The sequence below is a fragment of the Bufo bufo genome, chromosome 3 (assembly GCF_905171765.1).
Source record: "Bufo bufo chromosome 3, aBufBuf1.1, whole genome shotgun sequence".
Taxonomy (NCBI): Eukaryota; Metazoa; Chordata; class Amphibia; order Anura; family Bufonidae; genus Bufo; species Bufo bufo.
The window spans coordinates 23302781-23321479 of record NC_053391.1 but is presented as its reverse complement, the minus strand read 5'-3'; the positions used below and the strand labels follow the sequence as shown (position 1 = coordinate 23321479).

The 18699-nt window shown below is 39.7% G+C and overlaps 1 long non-coding RNA gene across 1 annotated transcript; it reads left to right on the top strand.

Moving 5' to 3' along the window:
* Positions 1–48: 48 nt before the first annotated feature.
* LOC120994412 lies at positions 49–14031 on the top strand. Its single transcript, XR_005777406.1, has 3 exons — positions 49–166; positions 12426–12430; positions 13995–14031. It is a non-coding gene; the product is annotated as an uncharacterized LOC120994412 (long non-coding RNA).
* Positions 14032–18699: the final 4668 nt, after the last annotated feature.

The window sequence follows — 18699 nt, the reverse complement described above, 5'->3', positions numbered from 1 at the left end:
CCTGAATGTGAGAAGTGTTTTAATCGGAAAGAACGTCTTGATTTACATCTGAGAACTCACACAGGAGAGAAGCCATATTCATGTCCTGAATGTGAGAAAAATTTTACTCAAAAATCAAGTCTTATTGAACATCAAAGAAATCATACAGGAGAGAAACCATTTCCATGTCCTGAATGTGAGAAGTGTTTTAATCGGAAAGGACATCTTGATTTACATCTGAGAACTCACAGAGAAGAGAAGCCGTATTCATGTCCTTAATGTGAGAAGTGTTTTAGTGATAAATCAAGTCTTGTGAAACATCAGAGAATTCACAAAGGAGATAAGCCATTTTCATGTCTTGAATGTGGGAAATACTTTAATGAGAAATCAAATCCTAATAAACATCTGAGAACTCACACAGAAGAGAAGCCATATTAATGTCTGGAATGTGAGAAATGTTTTACTCATAAATCAAGTCTTATTGAACATCAAAGAAATCACACAGGAGAGAAACCATTTCCATGTCCTGAATGTGAGAAATGTTTTAATTGGAACGAAAATAGTGATACACATCTGAGAACTCACACAAGAGAGAAGCCATATTGAATGTAGGATGTCATTTAAAAGTAAACATCATCTTGAGACTCATCAGAGAAATCACACAGGAGAGAAGCCATTTTCATGCACTGAATGTGGGAAGTGTTTTACTCAGAAATCAAGTTTTGTGAGACAACTGAGAATTACACACAGAAGAGAAGCCTATTTAATATACAGAATGTGGGAAATGCTTTGGCTGTAAATTAAAGGGGTTGTCCTGGCTTTTATCCCCTTCATGTATTATGACGTAACTGTTGCTTGAAGGGATGTATCTAACCTGACAGGGAGCAGATATTGCGTTGCGTCCGTAATTTAACCCCTCAGGTGCCCCGATCAACACAGTTTGCTGCACCTGTAAATGAAGGCAGATGGATGCTGATTCCTCTGGGTGCTGACACACAGCGCAGTTCTGACATGCATTCAGGATGCAGTTTTTTATTGTAGCTAGCTGAAATTACTGAAGTCATTCCCACTATGCAGAATTCCAGGGGTTAGCGAGGCGGCCAAACTGGCTAAATTCAAAACTGCATCCTGAATGCATGTCAGAACTGCACTGTGTGCCAGTACCCTCTGCCTTCCAATCGTTTGCCATGGCAGCCTGGACACTGCTGAAGAGATCGAGGCCTGCCATGGTTTTCTCTATACTGAGCTATTCACGAGGCACAGCTCAGAATGGAGAGAGTAAAAATACTATTCACCCAAATGTACCTTCTTTCTGTGTTTGTTTTTTTTCTTTTTTGCAGACCGTATGCAGAACTATTCAGTTCAATGGGTCCGTAAAAAAAAATGGAAGTTACTCTTTGTGCATTCCGTTTCCGTATGTCAGTTCCACAAAACAATAGAATATGTCCTATTATTGTCCGCATTACCAACAAAGATAGGACTGTTCTATTAGGGGCCAAACGTTCTGTTCCTCAAAATGCGGAATCCGCACAGAAGTCATCCGTGCTTTTTGTGGATCATTTTTTTATGTATCGCTGTGTGTGAAAATGCGAATCCTGTACGATGAACGCCATACATACCAAAATAATGCCCTCATATAGCTATGTCAACGGAAAAATAAAAAAGTTATGGTTATTGGAACGTGGGGAGGAAAAATCCAAAATGCAAAAAAAATAGGTCTCAACCTCAAAGGGTTAATATTGATAACCTATCCTCAGAATAGGTCATCAATATCAGGTCAGTAGGGGTCTGACACCCGGATCCCCCACTGATCATCTCTACGAGAAGACGGCTCGCGCAGTGCACACGTGCCTTCTCCCTTCCTGCTCACTGCTGTATGTCTATGGGACAGTAGCGGTGAACAGAAAGAAAGAAGGGAGACGCGTGCACACTACGCAAGCCGTCTGCTCAAACAGCTCATCAGCGGGAGTGCCGGGAGTGACCTATCCTGAGGATAATGTATAAGTAATCCCAGGAGGCGTTTCTCTGTTCAGCACGGTGTATTCTTTATTGTAGCATATAAATCAATGTTTTTCAGGATGCGGATCGAGTGCTGTAGGATTTCCTATAAGACTATCCTGAGGATAGGTCATCAATATAGGAGATCCCAGACAACATCTTTAAGTCTAGTGAGACATCTGAATATTTATATGATGGAGAATCCATACGTGCTTAGAGTCTAGGAGGGATCCATTGTAATGTTTAGAGTGTAGAAGATGTGGAAGGTGTGGAGCTTAGTTTTAGGACCTGCTGCTTCACCATGATTTCTGATCTAAAATGTAAAGGTGTTTCCAGGATTAGAAGAAGTCCTTTACTCCAAAACATCTCCTCTCCTGTCCAAGGGTTGAGCGCAGCATTGTATTTCTGCCCCATTAACTTTAATAGAGCCATACTGCTATACCAGACATAACCTGTGGACAGATGTGGGGCTGTTTCTCTAAGAAAGCAGCCACAAGTTCTAATCCTGTACAACCTCTACAAACATCTGGATATAATACAGAAAACTATTATTACTACAACTATAGATCAGCAAATCTCTTAAAATTTGTTGGAGTCCTATTTATCCAAAGTGACCTTGTGATTCAATTAGGGTGGAATCAGCTTTGCATGTAATTATAATGTAATATAGCCGCTGAGTTATTTAATAAAATGTACCTGTATAGCGCCACCTGCTGTTTGTTGTTTTCCTTATTTCTCTATCCACCTAAGTAACATTACTGAGGAGGACGCACATGCTCACTTATATCCTTCATCGGTCACCAGCCCTTTCCATGGTTAGAAGCCATCACAGGTGCCGGCAGGAATAACATGGACAGGACGAGATCTGCAGCAGAAAGGAAAATATTAAAATGGAAGACCGTTACAGAATAAATGACTGAGTAGGTTACCCCGGAAAACTTCTGGCTGAGTTAGTTTGCAAAAGTAAATCTTTTATAAATGATCTGATAGGAACTATGAAGGAATTTTCAAAATTGCTTAGAACAGACAAGGCAGAAGATGTGTGTGCGCTGTTTAGGAGGATGGTGGTAGTAGTAGCAGCAGCAGCTAAGTAGCAGGTAATGGAAGTGGCAGTAGGAGGATTATCAGCAGCAACATGATAGTAGGAAGGCAGACAGTGGCATAATGGTGGCAGTAGCTGTACAGCACACAACATGGTGGTAGGCAGGCAGACAGGAGCAGTGGCATGATAGGGACCCTCTGAGCAGATATAATCATCGGCCTCAGCTGGAGGATTATAAAAATACTCATTGATAAATGCCTCATTATTTTGACAAAAGTTATATTTCATACACTGGTGAAGGACATCTTGGTTTGCTTGGGTGTCACAACGCCTCCTGCCATGCTGAAAATCCTCCCTGATATGACACTGGAGGCTGGGCAAGAGAGAACAGACGGTGCATACTGGGCGAGTTCAGGCCACTGTACCAGTCTTCCTGAACCACATGAAGCAGCATCACCCCATCCTGTTGGCAAACAAAGGTGGCCACCAGCATCCGCAACAAGAGTTTCTTCCTTCTCCTGGTCTCCCTTGTGGCAGCTAGGAGACATCCACAGGCGGTACGGTGTCTTTCACATCATCGTCATCACTTTCTGCTTCTTCTGCTCATATTCCTCCTTCGTCGTCAGCCATCCATACTGGAATGCATGGCCACAAAACAACTTTATATGCTTAGCAATCCAATAGTGTCAAGCTCAATTCCCACCTGGCCAAGTTGCTGACTGTGCAGTCACTTGCATAACATTTTGTAGAGTCCAACATCTTTAGAAAGTTGATGGTTTGTGCTCAGCCTCAGTTGAAGATACATAGCCGGTATTATTTCTCCCAAAAAAAACTTGGGCACACTCATTGCCATTATCGCTGGTGCAAGGTATATGCCTCGGTGGAAACCTGGAGCAGCTGTTATGGGCATGGACAGCACCAGAGATGAGTGAACCTATTGAGGTTCAGTTTGTTCTAATTTGCAAAATTTGTTTTAAAAGTTTGGTTTGAGAGAACGAGCTCCAGTTGCCCTGGAAATTGGTAAAGCCCTCTATTCTCCTGGGACTCAGAATTTTAGCTCTTTTAGTCAATGTTTTATGATTTTTTGCTTTTTCTCTCCCCGTTCCGTAAGCTTTTGAATGCGGTGACATCAATAGTAAATCATGCCTGAGTTAGGCCCCTTTCACACGGGCGAGAATTCTGCGCGGGTGCAATGGGTGCGTGAGGTGAATGCATTGCACCCGCACTGAATCCGGACCCATTCACTTTTATGGGGCTATGCACATGAGCGGTGATTTTCACACATCACTTGTGCATTGCGTGAAAATCGCAGCATGCTCTATATTGTGCGTTTTTCACACAACGCAGGCCCCAAAGAAGTGAATGGGGTTGTGTGAAAATCGCAAGCATGCGGATGCGGTGCAATTTTCACGCATGGTTGTTAGGTGATGATCGGGATGGGGACCCCATCTATTTTATTTTCCCTTATAACATGGTTATAAGTGAAAATAATAGCATTCTTAATACAGAATGCTCAGTAAATTAGAGATGGAGGGGTTAAAAAAATATATATTCAACTCACCTTATCCACTTGTTCACGCAGCCCGGCTCGTCTTCTTTCTTCTTCTTTGAGGACCTGGAAGGAAAATTACCTTTGTTGACGTCACTGCGCCCATCACATGGTCCATCACCATGGTGATGGACCATGTGACAAGCACCGTGACGTCACCAAAGGTACTTTTCCTCCCAGGTCCTCAAAGAAGAAGAAAGAAGACGAGCCGGGCTGCGTGAACAAGTGGATGAGGTGAGTTTAATAATTTACAAACGAAAAATACAAATGTGATAGCACTCTACATCCAGAAATTTGCCTCCATGCTGGATGAGGCATTTGTGTACATTTTGGCCAAAGCGTAGTAAGCCGCTCACCGCGTCAAGGTCGCCTCTATGGAGTGGTCCCTAACACTATTTCCTACCTGTTTATGGGCCATGACAGCCACACAAAATCCAGGGAATGCAGGTGCAGCATGCACGCCAAGCACACTCTGCTTTTAACCCCGACCGGTGCTATTACAGCTTTCATCGGATCCAGGGATGCAAGTACCAACATGCATGCTGAGCCCACCATATACTTCTCCTGGAGCCAAATGGCTACTGGTAGGTTCTATATAAGCTTACTACGCTTTGGCCAAAATGTACACCAATGCCTCATGCAGCATGGAGGCAAATTGCTGGATGCAGAGTGCTATCACATTTGTATTTTTCGTTTGTATATGTATTTCGCCATAGTGATGTGCACCTACATACAGGTTGTGCTGACCCAATTCCCCACATTTTTTCTTTGGAGTTTAAATTTTTTTTTATTTTTTTTTAACCCCTTTATCCCTAATTTACTTAGCATTCTGTATTAAGAATGCTATTATTTTCCCTTATAACCATGCTATAAGGGAAAATAAAATCTACACAACACTGTGAAGTCCGGGTCTGTGTCTGTGTACCAAACAAGCCGATTTTTCTCACGCGCATGCAAAACGCATTAATCACGCATTTTCCTGCAGCGCACCCGCATCTTTTCCCACAACGCACCTGCAACGCCCGTGTGAACCCAGCCTTACACTGACACACATAGCTATAAGTAAGTGCATGACAGGCTGTGTTAACATACTTTGTGTGGCTGTCATGGCCCATAACAGGTAGGAACTAGTGTTAGGGACCACTCATGGAGGTGACCTTGATGTGGTGAGTGGCTTATTACGCTTTGGCCAAAATGTACACCAATGCCTCATCCAGCATGGAGGCAGGGCAGAATGCTGGTTGCAGAGTGCGATTGCATTTGTATTTTGCGTGTGTTAACATACAGTGTGTTTAAACACATCATGGTTGGTTGAGAATTTACTATTGGGGGTGGGGGGGGGTTGCTGTTTCAATTGTCGTCCCAGGAAGCAGAAAGGCTGGGTGTACCCTTGCCACAAAGCTACGCCCCTGGTGGGAGGGAAGCACATTTAGAAGTCTCATGGCAGCATGTCCTTGGAGCACAATATCTTATGTTCATAGCACAAGTGTCCCAACCTACACAGACCACCTGTGCGCCAATGTAATCCTACAGCCCCCCCCCCCCACGATCACTCAGTGAATGCTCTCCTGGCCAATAGAAGCAGAACATACATGTAGAACCTACACATACGTGTTCTGATTGGACAGGTGCAGGAGCTGTGTCAGTTCAATCAGCCGAGCCCTTGTTTTATCCACTGACCAGGGGTGGATTGGCCATCGACCCTACAGGGAAATATACTGGTGGGCCGATGACTAGGAGGGCCACCCGAGCCCTCCTCAGGGCCACCAGCTGGGTACATAATCTGGTTCTCTCTTATGCAACTGGCCAGCAGCCGCAGGAGCCCTCCTGAATTTAACTGTATTTATGTCCACAGGACAGCAATGAATTTGCATGAAGGATTTTTTGGTGTAGAAATTCTCAATTTAATCGAGTATTCGTTGCAGCCCTAATCTAAAGGGTTCAATGACGTGGGACAATGCAGCCAAATTGAATTTTTAAGAAGTTTGCTCACTTCTAATTACCACTGTAAAATATTCATCAATTTCCATAATTTCTCTTTATATCACATACAGCAGGAGGACTCTGCTTTCTTATAAAAAAAAATATTGCATATTTATTGTAGAAGATTCATCTTATGGAAGTGCTATATGCATCTGTATGTACGTTCCATAGACCTGCAAAAAAGATAGAACATGTCCTATTCTTGTCCATTTTGCAGACAAGGATAGGCATTGATACAATGGATCCACAAAAAATGGATGCCATACAGACAATTTGCGGACCACAAAACACATACGGTCGTGTGCATGTAGCCTAAAGCAGTTTTCTGGGAAAGTGAAATGAAAAAACGATCATTAGAACCGGCCGTCAACATCAGCTCTGTAAGACTGATGGACACAACAGAAGTATTACACGTGTTCTTTTTCATGCCGCTCTTCCCAAATAGAAAAGGAGATGTCAAAACATCAGAAAAAATGCCAAAAGCTTCAGTATGCTGAATTTTTTTAAAAATTGTCCAAATGCCACTTAATTAACAAAAGTGCCAGTAGCAAAGAAAAAAAACACTTGTGCATAAAGATCCTATAGTTGATTTTCTCATCCGTAGCTATGATGCATCATATATATTTTTAATAGACTGTGAAATAGACTCTATGGTGAAAGTGGCTCCTAATAAAGGAATAAACACAGTCATGAGAAATCCAAGCAGATGACCAGAAGAGGTCTACATTCTCAGAACCAGTGATGAAGCCACAGTACAATGAGGTCAACCTTAACTTGCATGATGGTGATGGCCACAAGTGAATTACAGAGCGGATAGTGTGGACGTTGCATTAGTTAAGTAAAAGACAGCTGACGTAAAATGAGATGATAGAAATATCTGTGAACTTAATAATTTGGTTAATTTAACAACAAAATTTTTTTTAATTATGTTGATGGTTGTCTCATCGAGTCCATTGTGGTAAATTGTATCATTTACAACTTAAAATTAGCAGCCTGACACCCTTAATAACAACAAATACTCATGTAAAGTTGTCACATAGGTATTTCCCCCTGAGGCCCCATGCAGACGACCATGACTGTTTTTCGATCCACAAAACATTTATACCGGCCTTGTGCACAGTGTGGACATTAACTTCAATAGGTAAGTAGAAAGACTGAGCACTCTCCAGCTGGACCAAGTGAAGACCAAGAACAAATATATATAATATAAGAATAATTTATTAGTGGAAAATTGATAAAATAGCCCTGAACTTATAGCAATAAAATATCAAATACAATGCTAATATAAAATGATGTAGTACCCAAATAGCGAATTAGAATGTAATAATAACACCTGCATAAATACAATAATATAACATAGACAATGCTAAAAAGAGATAAAAAAGGGCAACTATGGTAATATAAATGGTATAAAAGACAATATAAAATGTAGAAGTGGTTTATATATTCGATATGTATTCAGTATATATTCGATGAACCACTACACAGTCCAGTGAAGAAATATGCCAGGTATAATGTCCGATGATAAAAGCGGATAAATGTCCCTGTATTTAAAGAGATAGATTCGCTTGTATAGGAACAAATCAACGTACAGTCTAGTAATAGGAATGCACCTGTTATATGCCGTCTGTTGTGAGTATAACCGTGGCGTCCCACGAGGCTCACTGAATCAGATTAGGCAATACCTGGGTCTAGTCGCTTGCTCAAGGTGGTCATGTAGCTCTCAGCATGAGAGATCTCTTGGTAGCTTTTCACCGATCTTGCAAGCCTGGACCTAGTTGGTAATTATCAAGGCGTCTTACTTTGTTCGTATTTGCACGGTGTCACTGTTCCGGCAAAGTTAGGATCCAATTGTCGGGATGTTAGGGTCTCATAAATGTTCATCAGCTGATGTCCAAAGTGTACAGAAACCAAACGCGTTTCGGGGTCCTTTCCTGGCCCCTTCCTCAGTGGTGGTCTGTAAGAGGGGTTTGATCCTCCTTTTATACCCAACATCCCTTAAAGTAAGGTGGAGCGAAAATATGGTAGTGGATCTGGTCATACATAAATCCTGGCATGGATCAGTCCAGATAATTGTTCTTTTTATACAGGGAAGTGTTGTTTTTGCCATCATTCTAAGTAATCATGTTGTCTGGCATAACTCAACTATAGTCATCACATTGTCTGGCATATTTCGATTTTCAACTCTAGTTTCAGCAAATCATGTTATCTAGCATTTCTCAAGTTTATTATACAATATTTTCATGTGCGTTAGCAATGCGGTTTCTTGCTTTACAAAACGCAGATGCGGTTTTTCCCAGTGCATATGCGTTTTGTTGTCCTTTATATATAGGAGTATAAATTATATTATTTTTCGTTTGTTTTACATCATAACATACTATTTGGCTAAAAATAAAAAATAAAAAGAATATGCAATTATAATATACATTTTTATAAAAGATATAAGATATAAAATTAAAAATATAAAACATGTGTTAAAATGTGTATATCATTATCCATGAACTATACATATGTGAAGGCACAGACATACATTTTAAATATAATATCACAAACACTTTATTATATTATAAGAAAAAATTTATATAAAATATGACAATATTTAAAAAGTATTTGAAAAGATTAATACGGACTATCTTAAAACGGTGTTGAAAGCTGTATTTCATGATCCCTATTTATAGCCAATTTGTAACTTGATTGTAGAGTCATCGGAGAGGAGAGTAAAAGAATGGTGGCCGCCCACCAGTGGCGCACCAGAGTGGGTATTGATTCCACCTCTGGGCCACATCGGGAGGGGGGCCACCACCCCCACGGGAATGTGTTATAGAAAGCCGAACAGTTCAGATTCGGCATTCAAGCCCATGGGTATAATTGAGTCGAAATTATATATAAACCGTGTCTCGACGCGGGACATGTGTTTAATGTTGTCCCCTCCTCTCCAATGAGGTCTAACTTTTTCAATACCAGCAAAAGAAAGACAGCTTGGGTCTTGGTCATGGTGCAATTTAAAATGTCTCGACACTGTATGCTTGTCTGATCCACCCCTAATTTTGTAAAAGTGTTCAGAAATTCTTTCTTTTAAAGTTCTTTTTGTGCGTCCTATGTACTGTTTGTTACACGGGCACTGAAGAATATAAATTACATTTTTACTATTACATGTTAAAAAGTCTTGTATTTCATGTTTAAAACCATTAGAGGTGGATATGACATTTGTTGTTTTTTTATTAAAACGTGTCTTTTTACAGTTTGGACAAGTGTTACATCTGAAAAAACCTTTTAAATGGAGCCATCCCTGTAGTGAAGGGTCTGAAATAGGGATGCTAGATTTTACCGTAGGGGCAATTTTTAAACCCAAGTTTGGAGCTTTTGTGTAGATTATAGTTGGTTTATTTGGTAATAATGCTCCAATTGTCTTGTCTTTCTGAATAAAGTGCCAGTGTTTATTTAGAATTTTTTCAATTTTTTTATATTGTGTGTTGAAAGGGAGAACTATGTTTGTGCGTTCTAATCCTGGCATTTTTTCTTTTTCTGTCAGATTATCTTTAGGGGTTTTGTCGAAGAACGTCTGTCTGTCCAATCTTTTGATTTTGTTTAATGATTCTTCAATACATTTTATTGGGTATTTTTTATCTACAAACTGTGATTTTAAAATCTCTGCTTCTTGTTCAAAGGTTTCATTATGAGTACAGTTCCTTTTTAGACGTCTAAATTGGCTACTAGGGATGTTGAGTAGCCACCTAGGTAAATGACAGCTAGAATACAGAATAAAACTGTTTCTGGCTGTCGGTTTTTGGTATGTGGAACATAGTAATCTGTTCTGTTCGACTTTAATGTTGAGATCCAAAAATTCTAGATGCGTCTTACTAATATTGGAGGAGAAGCGAAGATTCAGTTCATTTGTATTAATTTGGTCCAAAAAGGAATTCAATGTGGTTTCACTTCCCCTCCAGATAAAAATCACGTCATCGATATAGCGATACCATAGCACCAGGTCCGACCCCAGCTTCTGGTCTATATTTAATGTTTCCCATTCAGCCATAAATAAGTTGGCATAGCTGGGGGCGAACCTGGTGCCCATCGCTGTTCCGGTGATTTGTAGGTAGTAGTCCGTATCAAAGAAAAAATAATTGTGTTTTAAAATTAATTCTACTCCCTCCGCTATAAACTCAATTTGTTCATTATGGAACATTTTACTATTTTTAAGTTGATTTTTCATTGCTAATACCCCTTGTGCATGGTCAATTGATGTATATAGTGTCTGTACATCTAGGGTGCCTAGGATCCATTGAGGGTCATATTTTAATTTTTCAATAATATTTACAATTTGTGTTGTATCCTTGATGTAAGACCTAGTATTTTTCACAACCGGTTGAAGTAGGTTGTCTATATACTGAGAGAGGTTTGCCGTTAAGGAGCCAATGCCCGAAATAATGGGGCGGCCCGGTGGGTTAATTGGGTTTTTGTGTACTTTAGGTAAGCAATAAAAAACTGGGAGTCTACATTGTGTGTCTAAAATGAATTTGGTTTCGTGATCTGATAGGATTTTATTGTCTGTGCCTTTATTACAGTAATTTTTTAAAATATTTTTAAAATCATCTATGGGGTCTGCATTTAATTTGATGTAGGTCTTCGTATCCGTTAACTGTCTCCTACATTCATTAGTATATGCTTCAGTGTTCATAATTACAATAGCCCCGCCTTTATCGGCGGGGCGTATTGTGATATTTTCCATCGATTGTAGATTTTTTATTGCTTGGACTTCCAAATTGGAAAGGTTAGGTCTCATATTTTTTATTTTTAGTGACCTTAATTCCTGTTCTACATTTTTTCTGAATGTGTTCATTTCAATACTAATTTCTTGTCTAGGGTATTTTAGAGACTTTGGTCTTAAATCTGTATGCCTATATCTCAGGTTGTCCTCTAGGTTTGGGGCAATCGGATTTTTAAGAAAATATTTTTTAAGACATAATTTTCGAATATATTTTTCAATCCCTATATAAATATCAAATTTATTTATTTTTGGGGTAGGGGCAAATTTAAGACCTTTATTCAGAAGTTTAATCTGAGAATCGGTTAGTTTGACATTGCTTAAATTAATTATGGCATCTTGCTCTAATTGTGTTTCCTGTTGTGATTGTGCTCCCTTTCGTTGACTTCTCCGTGTTTTCCTCTTCCTGTTTGATGTGTGTGTTTTTTGTGGGTTTTCTGTTGTTGTTTCTCTGGTGACCAATTGTGTTCTTGATATTCGTTGTGTCTCTGGGGTGATATGTCTCGGTGAATTCTGTGGTCCCAAATTGTGTTCTCCTGTCGGTTCCTCAAATTGTATGGATGTGAACTGGGTGGGGGGGAGTACTGTGACCTGTTCGGTGAGTGTCTGGTGTCTTTGTGATAGTGTCTCATCCGTGCTCTGTGATGTGGTGGTGTACGGTCTAAAAAATGATCATTCATTAGAGCCTCATATCTATTAGAGGTGGGGATATTAGGCTTCACTTTTATAGTGTCCTGTGTGTGGTGGTTTACATTGGTGTTAGTTAATTTTAGATCTTTTGTGTTGGAGTGCGTATCTGGGGATGATACGTTTCTTACAAATTGGGTTTGTGGATGGTAAGTTTTTTTTCTGTCATAATTAATAAATTTATTAAATTTTTTATCTATAATGTCGTGTTCTAATTTGTCCATACTTTTGCACAGTCTTTCTTGCCAGACATTATATTCCTCATTGATTGGGAATTTATCTATAATGTCTTTTACTCTAGTAATGTTAATCATAGTTTCCTCCAGTATTTGGGTTCTCCTCTTAATAATGAGTTGGATCAGTGCCACTGACCGATCAAAGAAGAATTTGTCCCATTCTTTGGAGAAATCAATATTAACAAGATCCTGTGCTGGGATTTTTGAAAATGTAAGGCCTTTAGGGATATAACCTTTCTCCATAAATTGAGTGAGGGATCTAATTTCCCATCTCTGTCTAAGTTGTTTATGGAGAAGGGTCTCAAGCTCTCTAAAAACTTCTGTTGTAGTTTGATCTGTATTTATTCTTTCTTCCCTAGAATCAAAGTTAAATTGTTCAACTTTTTGACGTTTGGTCTCCATATGGTTCCAGATGTCCATAGCTGGATGCAGAGGAGCTCACCAAATGGGTGACAAAATGAATAAAAATGCAATTAAGGTATGGTGGCTCACTCTGTACACAGCTGTGGAAGTGGGTGCTGCTAAGTCTGCTATGACTCACCCAGTCATAAAGGGGATTTGAGGTATATGTAAGTAGAAAGACTGAGCACTCTCCAGCTGGACCAAGTGAAGACCAAGAACAAATATATATAATATAAGAATAATTTATTAGTGGAAAATTGATAAAATAGCCCTGAACTTATAGCAATAAAATATCAAATACAATGCTAATATAAAATGATGTAGTACCCAAATAGCGAATTAGAATGTAATAATAACACCTGCATAAATACAATAATATAACATAGACAATGCTAAAAAGAGATAAAAAAGGGCAACTATGGTAATATAAATGGTATAAAAGACAATATAAAATGTAGAAGTGGTTTATATATTCGATATGTATTCAGTATATATTCGATGAACCACTACACAGTCCAGTGAAGAAATATGCCAGGTATAATGTCCGATGATAAAAGCGGATAAATGTCCCTGTATTTAAAGAGATAGATTCGATGACTCTCCGATGACTCTACAATCAAGTTACAAATTGGCTATAAATAGGGATCATGAAATACAGCTTTCAACACCGTTTTAAGATAGTCCGTATTAATCTTTTCAAATACTTTTTAAATATTGTCATATTTTATATACATTTTTTCTTATAATATTATAAAGTGTTTGTGATATTATATTTAAAATGTATGTCTGTGCCTTCACATATGTATAGTTCATGGATAATGATATACACATTTTAACACATGTTTTATATTTTTAATTTTATATCTTATATCTTTTATAAAAATGTATATTATAATTGCATATTCTTTTTATTTTTTATTTTTAGCCAAATAGTATGTTATGATGTAAAACAAACGAAAAATAATATAATTTATACTCCTATATATAAAGGACAACAAAACGCATATGCACTGGGAAAAACCGCATCTGCGTTTTGTAAAGCAAGAAACCGCATTGCTAACGCACATGAAAATATTGTATAATAAACTTGAGAAATGCTAGATAACATGATTTGCTGAAACTAGAGTTGAAAATCGAAATATGCCAGACAATGTGATGACTATAGTTGAGTTATGCCAGACAACATGATTACTTAGAATGATGGCAAAAACAACACTTCCCTGTATAAAAAGAACAATTATCTGGACTGATCCATGCCAGGATTTATGTATGACCAGATCCACTACCATATTTTCGCTCCACCTTACTTTAAGGGATGTTGGGTATAAAAGGAGGATCAAACCCCTCTTACAGACCACCACTGAGGAAGGGGCCAGGAAAGGACCCCGAAACGCGTTTGGTTTCTGTACACTTTGGACATCAGCTGATGAACATTTATGAGACCCTAACATCCCGACAATTGGATCCTAACTTTGCCGGAACAGTGACACCGTGCAAATACGAACAAAGTAAGACGCCTTGATAATTACCAACTAGGTCCAGGCTTGCAAGATCGGTGAAAAGCTACCAAGAGATCTCTCATGCTGAGAGCTACATGACCACCTTGAGCAAGCGACTAGACCCAGGTATTGCCTAATCTGATTCAGTGAGCCTCGTGGGACGCCACGGTTATACTCACAACAGACAGCATATAACAGGTGCATTCCTATTACTAGACTGTACGTTGATTTGTTCCTATACAAGCGAATCTATCTCTTTAAATACAGGGACATTTATCCGCTTTTATCATCGGACATTATACCTGGCATATTTCTTCACTGGACTGTGTAGTGGTTCATCGAATATATACTGAATACATATCGAATATATAAACCACTTCTACATTTTATATTGTCTTTTATACCATTTATATTACCATAGTTGCCCTTTTTTATCTCTTTTTAGCATTGTCTATGTTATATTATTGTATTTATGCAGGTGTTATTATTACATTCTAATTCGCTATTTGGGTACTACATCATTTTATATTAGCATTGTATTTGATATTTTATTGCTATAAGTTCAGGGCTATTTTATCCATTTTCCACTAATAAATTATTCTTATATTATATATATTTGTTCTTGGTCTTCACTTGGTCCAGCTGGAGAGTGCTCAGTCTTTCTACTTACATATACCTCAAATCCCCTTTATGACTGGGTGAGTCATAGCAGACTTAGCAGCACCCACTTCCACAGCTGTGTACAGAGTGAGCCACCATACCTTAATTGCATTTTTATTAACTTCAATAGGTCCGTGATCTGCATAAGACGGTGAAGAATAGGACCTACGCTCATCCTTAAATGGAAACTTTTATATATATGAATTATGGATGGAAAGTTGTGTGGTTATATGTCTGGATGGAATGTATCTCATCAGGATGTAAAATCTTCATTGTTTACGCTAATTCTCATTTGAAAAGGTCTCAGAGTATCCCAGGAATCTCTTACAGATGCTAAATAGGAGTGTGAACAATACAATGTGTAAATGAAGGACCATCTCAGGAGGCCAGAAAATGCTAAACTGGTTGATGAGAAGGTGGCACCATTATTCTTCCATTGTATATGGTAATGAGGGAAGCCAGATCTGATGATGAAAGGTTTCATTGATATGAAGGTGTGACTGGGCGTCTTTTGGGGGAAGAGGAGGAGCTGATAGTTATAGCCACCAAAGGGGTATAAAAGACCCAAGCATGGCTCACAAGGCTGGAATTCACCAAAGGAATTTACTTGGATCACTGACTTGCTGAGGAGAAGACACTGACTGGAGATCAAGTCCTGAGTGCGTGGAGAGTCCATGTCTGGTAAGTATAACTCTATAATTCTAAGGTTCAGGGCAAGAAATGAAATACAAGAAGAAGTGTAGAAAATGTGTATTGTAAACGGTGGAAAATCAGTGTCCAGTTATGATTGGAGTTATATGGAGATCTACATGGAGACATACACAGGAGACATTACAGACAGAAAGACATTGTCTTTATACACAGCACAGATTACAATATCTTATAATTCCTTCCACTTACACTCAGTTCAGACTGTAAGTGGAAGGAATTATAAGATATATTAATCTGAATGTCTCCATGTAGAACTCCATATAACTCCCATCATAACTGGACACTGATTTTCCACCGTTTACAATACACATTTTCTACACTTCTTCTTGTATTTCATTTCTTGCTCTGAACCTTAGAATCAGACCCAGTAAGAGGGAGGAAATTCTTACAATGGGAATAACGCTTTGTCTACTTTCACACTCTCGTTTTGGCTTTCAGTTTGTGTGATCCGTTCAGGGATCTCACAAACGGTCCAAAACGGATCAGTTTTGCCCTAATGCATTCTGAATGGAAAAGGATCCGCTCAGAATGCATCCGTTTTCATCAGTTCAGTCTCCATTCCGCTTTGGAGACGGACAATAAAACGCTGCCTGCAGTGTTTTGGTGTCCGTCTGATGAAACGGAGCCAAACGGATCCGTCCTGACACATAATGTAAGTCAATGGGGACCGATCCGTTTTCACTGACACAATAGAAAACGGATCCGTCCTCCATTGACTTTCAATGGTGTTCAAGACAGATCCGTCTTGGCTATGTTAAAGTTAATACAAACTGATCCGTTCTGAACGGATGCAGACGGTAGTATTACCTGAACGGATCCGTCCATGACGGATCCGCACAAAACTCAAGTGTGAAAGTAGCCTTTCCTGGAGGTTCAGTGATGGCAGCAGTGACTGGTGATTGTCCGCACAGTAGTGTGTAAGTAATTGTACACGTGGTGTCCATACATGTGATAGTACATACGTGTAACTGCACCGGGAACACAGACAATAACCGATCCTGACTAGTGACGCGGTCAAATATTCGCGAACTGCAAGTTCGCAGCGGACCCCATTCACTTTAATGGCAGGCGAACCTGAAAAACCTTCAGGCCATATTTGCAGCCAGCAAACACTTACTAGAAGTGCACAAATAGTCCCACAACATGGACAGTGACATACCAGAGGGGGATCAATGACAAAAATTCCCACAAATTTTTTTTATTTTAATCAGGGCCCATTTTTATGCGTCTCAAAGGGAAACTCTCAAAAATGTGCCGCTCTGGAGCCTAGAAAATGTTATTTCCTATCGGTTTAATGTATACAAATGTGCAGCACTCCACGTTTTTGTATCCTGCAGAGTCCAGTAAAAAAATGCATACATTAACGTAAATATATTTTTTACCGTGGAACTGTATGGTGAACGGACGCCACTGTACGGCATCAGTCTGAGGCATCTGTTAACACAGACATTTTTGGTATGCATTAAATGGATGGCAAAAATGGGATGTGACCCCAGACCTAGTGTCAGAATAAGCACCAGTACACAGCGGAGCAGCGTGGCGGAGAGGGGAGGCCGCCACGTACTGACAGAGCGCTACCTGGTCCTGGTGGTCAGGGATGAGGACTGTTTCCCAAGGATAATATTTCTAGTGGGAAATACAGGGCACAGTATAATACTCTAGAATCTATATACTATAAAGATATTAGCCCTACCCCCGAATAATAATAGAATTAGGGGGTCATTTATTATATAGAAATACGTCTCTGTTAGGCGTATTTCAGACACAGATTGTGGCTCAAAGGTCCTTACACCGCAATCTGCATATTTTTCCAGCTTATGCCAGGTCTAAAAAAGTATAATTGTAAGCGGTACAGTGGCTCCACGGATTGAGCAGGTACGGATATGGTGCTCACTCCACAACTCACCCCAAGTCGTCCAAAAAATTGTGATTATTAACCGCCTCCGGACCGCCTAACGCAGGATTGCATTCCGGAGGCGGTCTATTCATTCCTCCTGGACGCGCCAGGACGCGAAGGTAAACGAGTGGATCTGCAGCCTGCCAGCGGCGATCGTTCGCTGGCAGGCTGTAGATGCGATTTTTTTAACCCCTTAAAGGTATATTAGACGCTGTTTTGATAACAGCGTCTGATATACCTTCTACCTGGTCCTCTGGTGGTCCCTTTTGCTTTGATCGACCACCAGAGGACACAGGCAGCTCTGTAAGTAGCACCAATCACCACTACACTACACTACACCCCCCCTGTCACTTATTAACCACTTATTAACCCCTGATCACCCCATATAGACTCCCTGATCACCCCCCTGTCATTGATCACCCCCCTGTAAGGCTCCATTCAGACGGACACCGGGGATCCGCAAAACACAGACACCGGCAATGTGCTTTCCACATTTTGCGGATCCGCACATTGCCAGAACTATATAGAAAATGCCTTTTCTTGTCCGCAATTGCTGACAAGAATAGGACATGTTCTATAGGCTCTACAAAAAACGCAGTGTCAAGTGTGCGCACCTGATCTTGTGCGCACACTTGCGTTCAGTCCGCCCCACCGCAGTGACAGAATTATTTTTTTTCTGATCACTGCAAAAACACCGTAAAATTGCTGCGGCGCTATAAAAAGATCACTTTTGAGGGGCATGGCGAGTTCATAGAAGATTTTTTTTTTTTTGTCACAAGTTAGCAGAATTTTTTATTTATTTTTTTCTTACAAAGTCTCATATTCCACTAACTTGTGACAAAAAATAAAATCTCACATGAACTCACCATACCCCTCACGGAATCCAAATGCGTAAATTTTTTTAGACATTTATATTCCAGTCTTCTTCTCACGCTTTAGGGCCCCTAGAATGCCAGGGCAGTATAAATACCCCACATGTGACCCCATTTCGGAAAGAAGACACCCGAAGGTATTTTGTGAGGGGCATGGCGAGTTCATGTAAAATTTTATTTTTTGTTACAAGTTAGTGGAATATGAGACTTTGTAAGAGAAAAAAATAAATAAAAAATTAAAAAACATTTTCCGCTAACTTGTGCCCAAAAAAAAATATTCTAGGAACTTGTCATGCCCCTCACGGAATACCTTGGGGTGTCTTCTTTCCAAAATGGGGTCACATGTGGAGTAGTTATACTGCCCTGGCACTTTAGGGGCCCTAATGTGTGAGAAGTAGTTTGGAATCCAAATGTGTAAA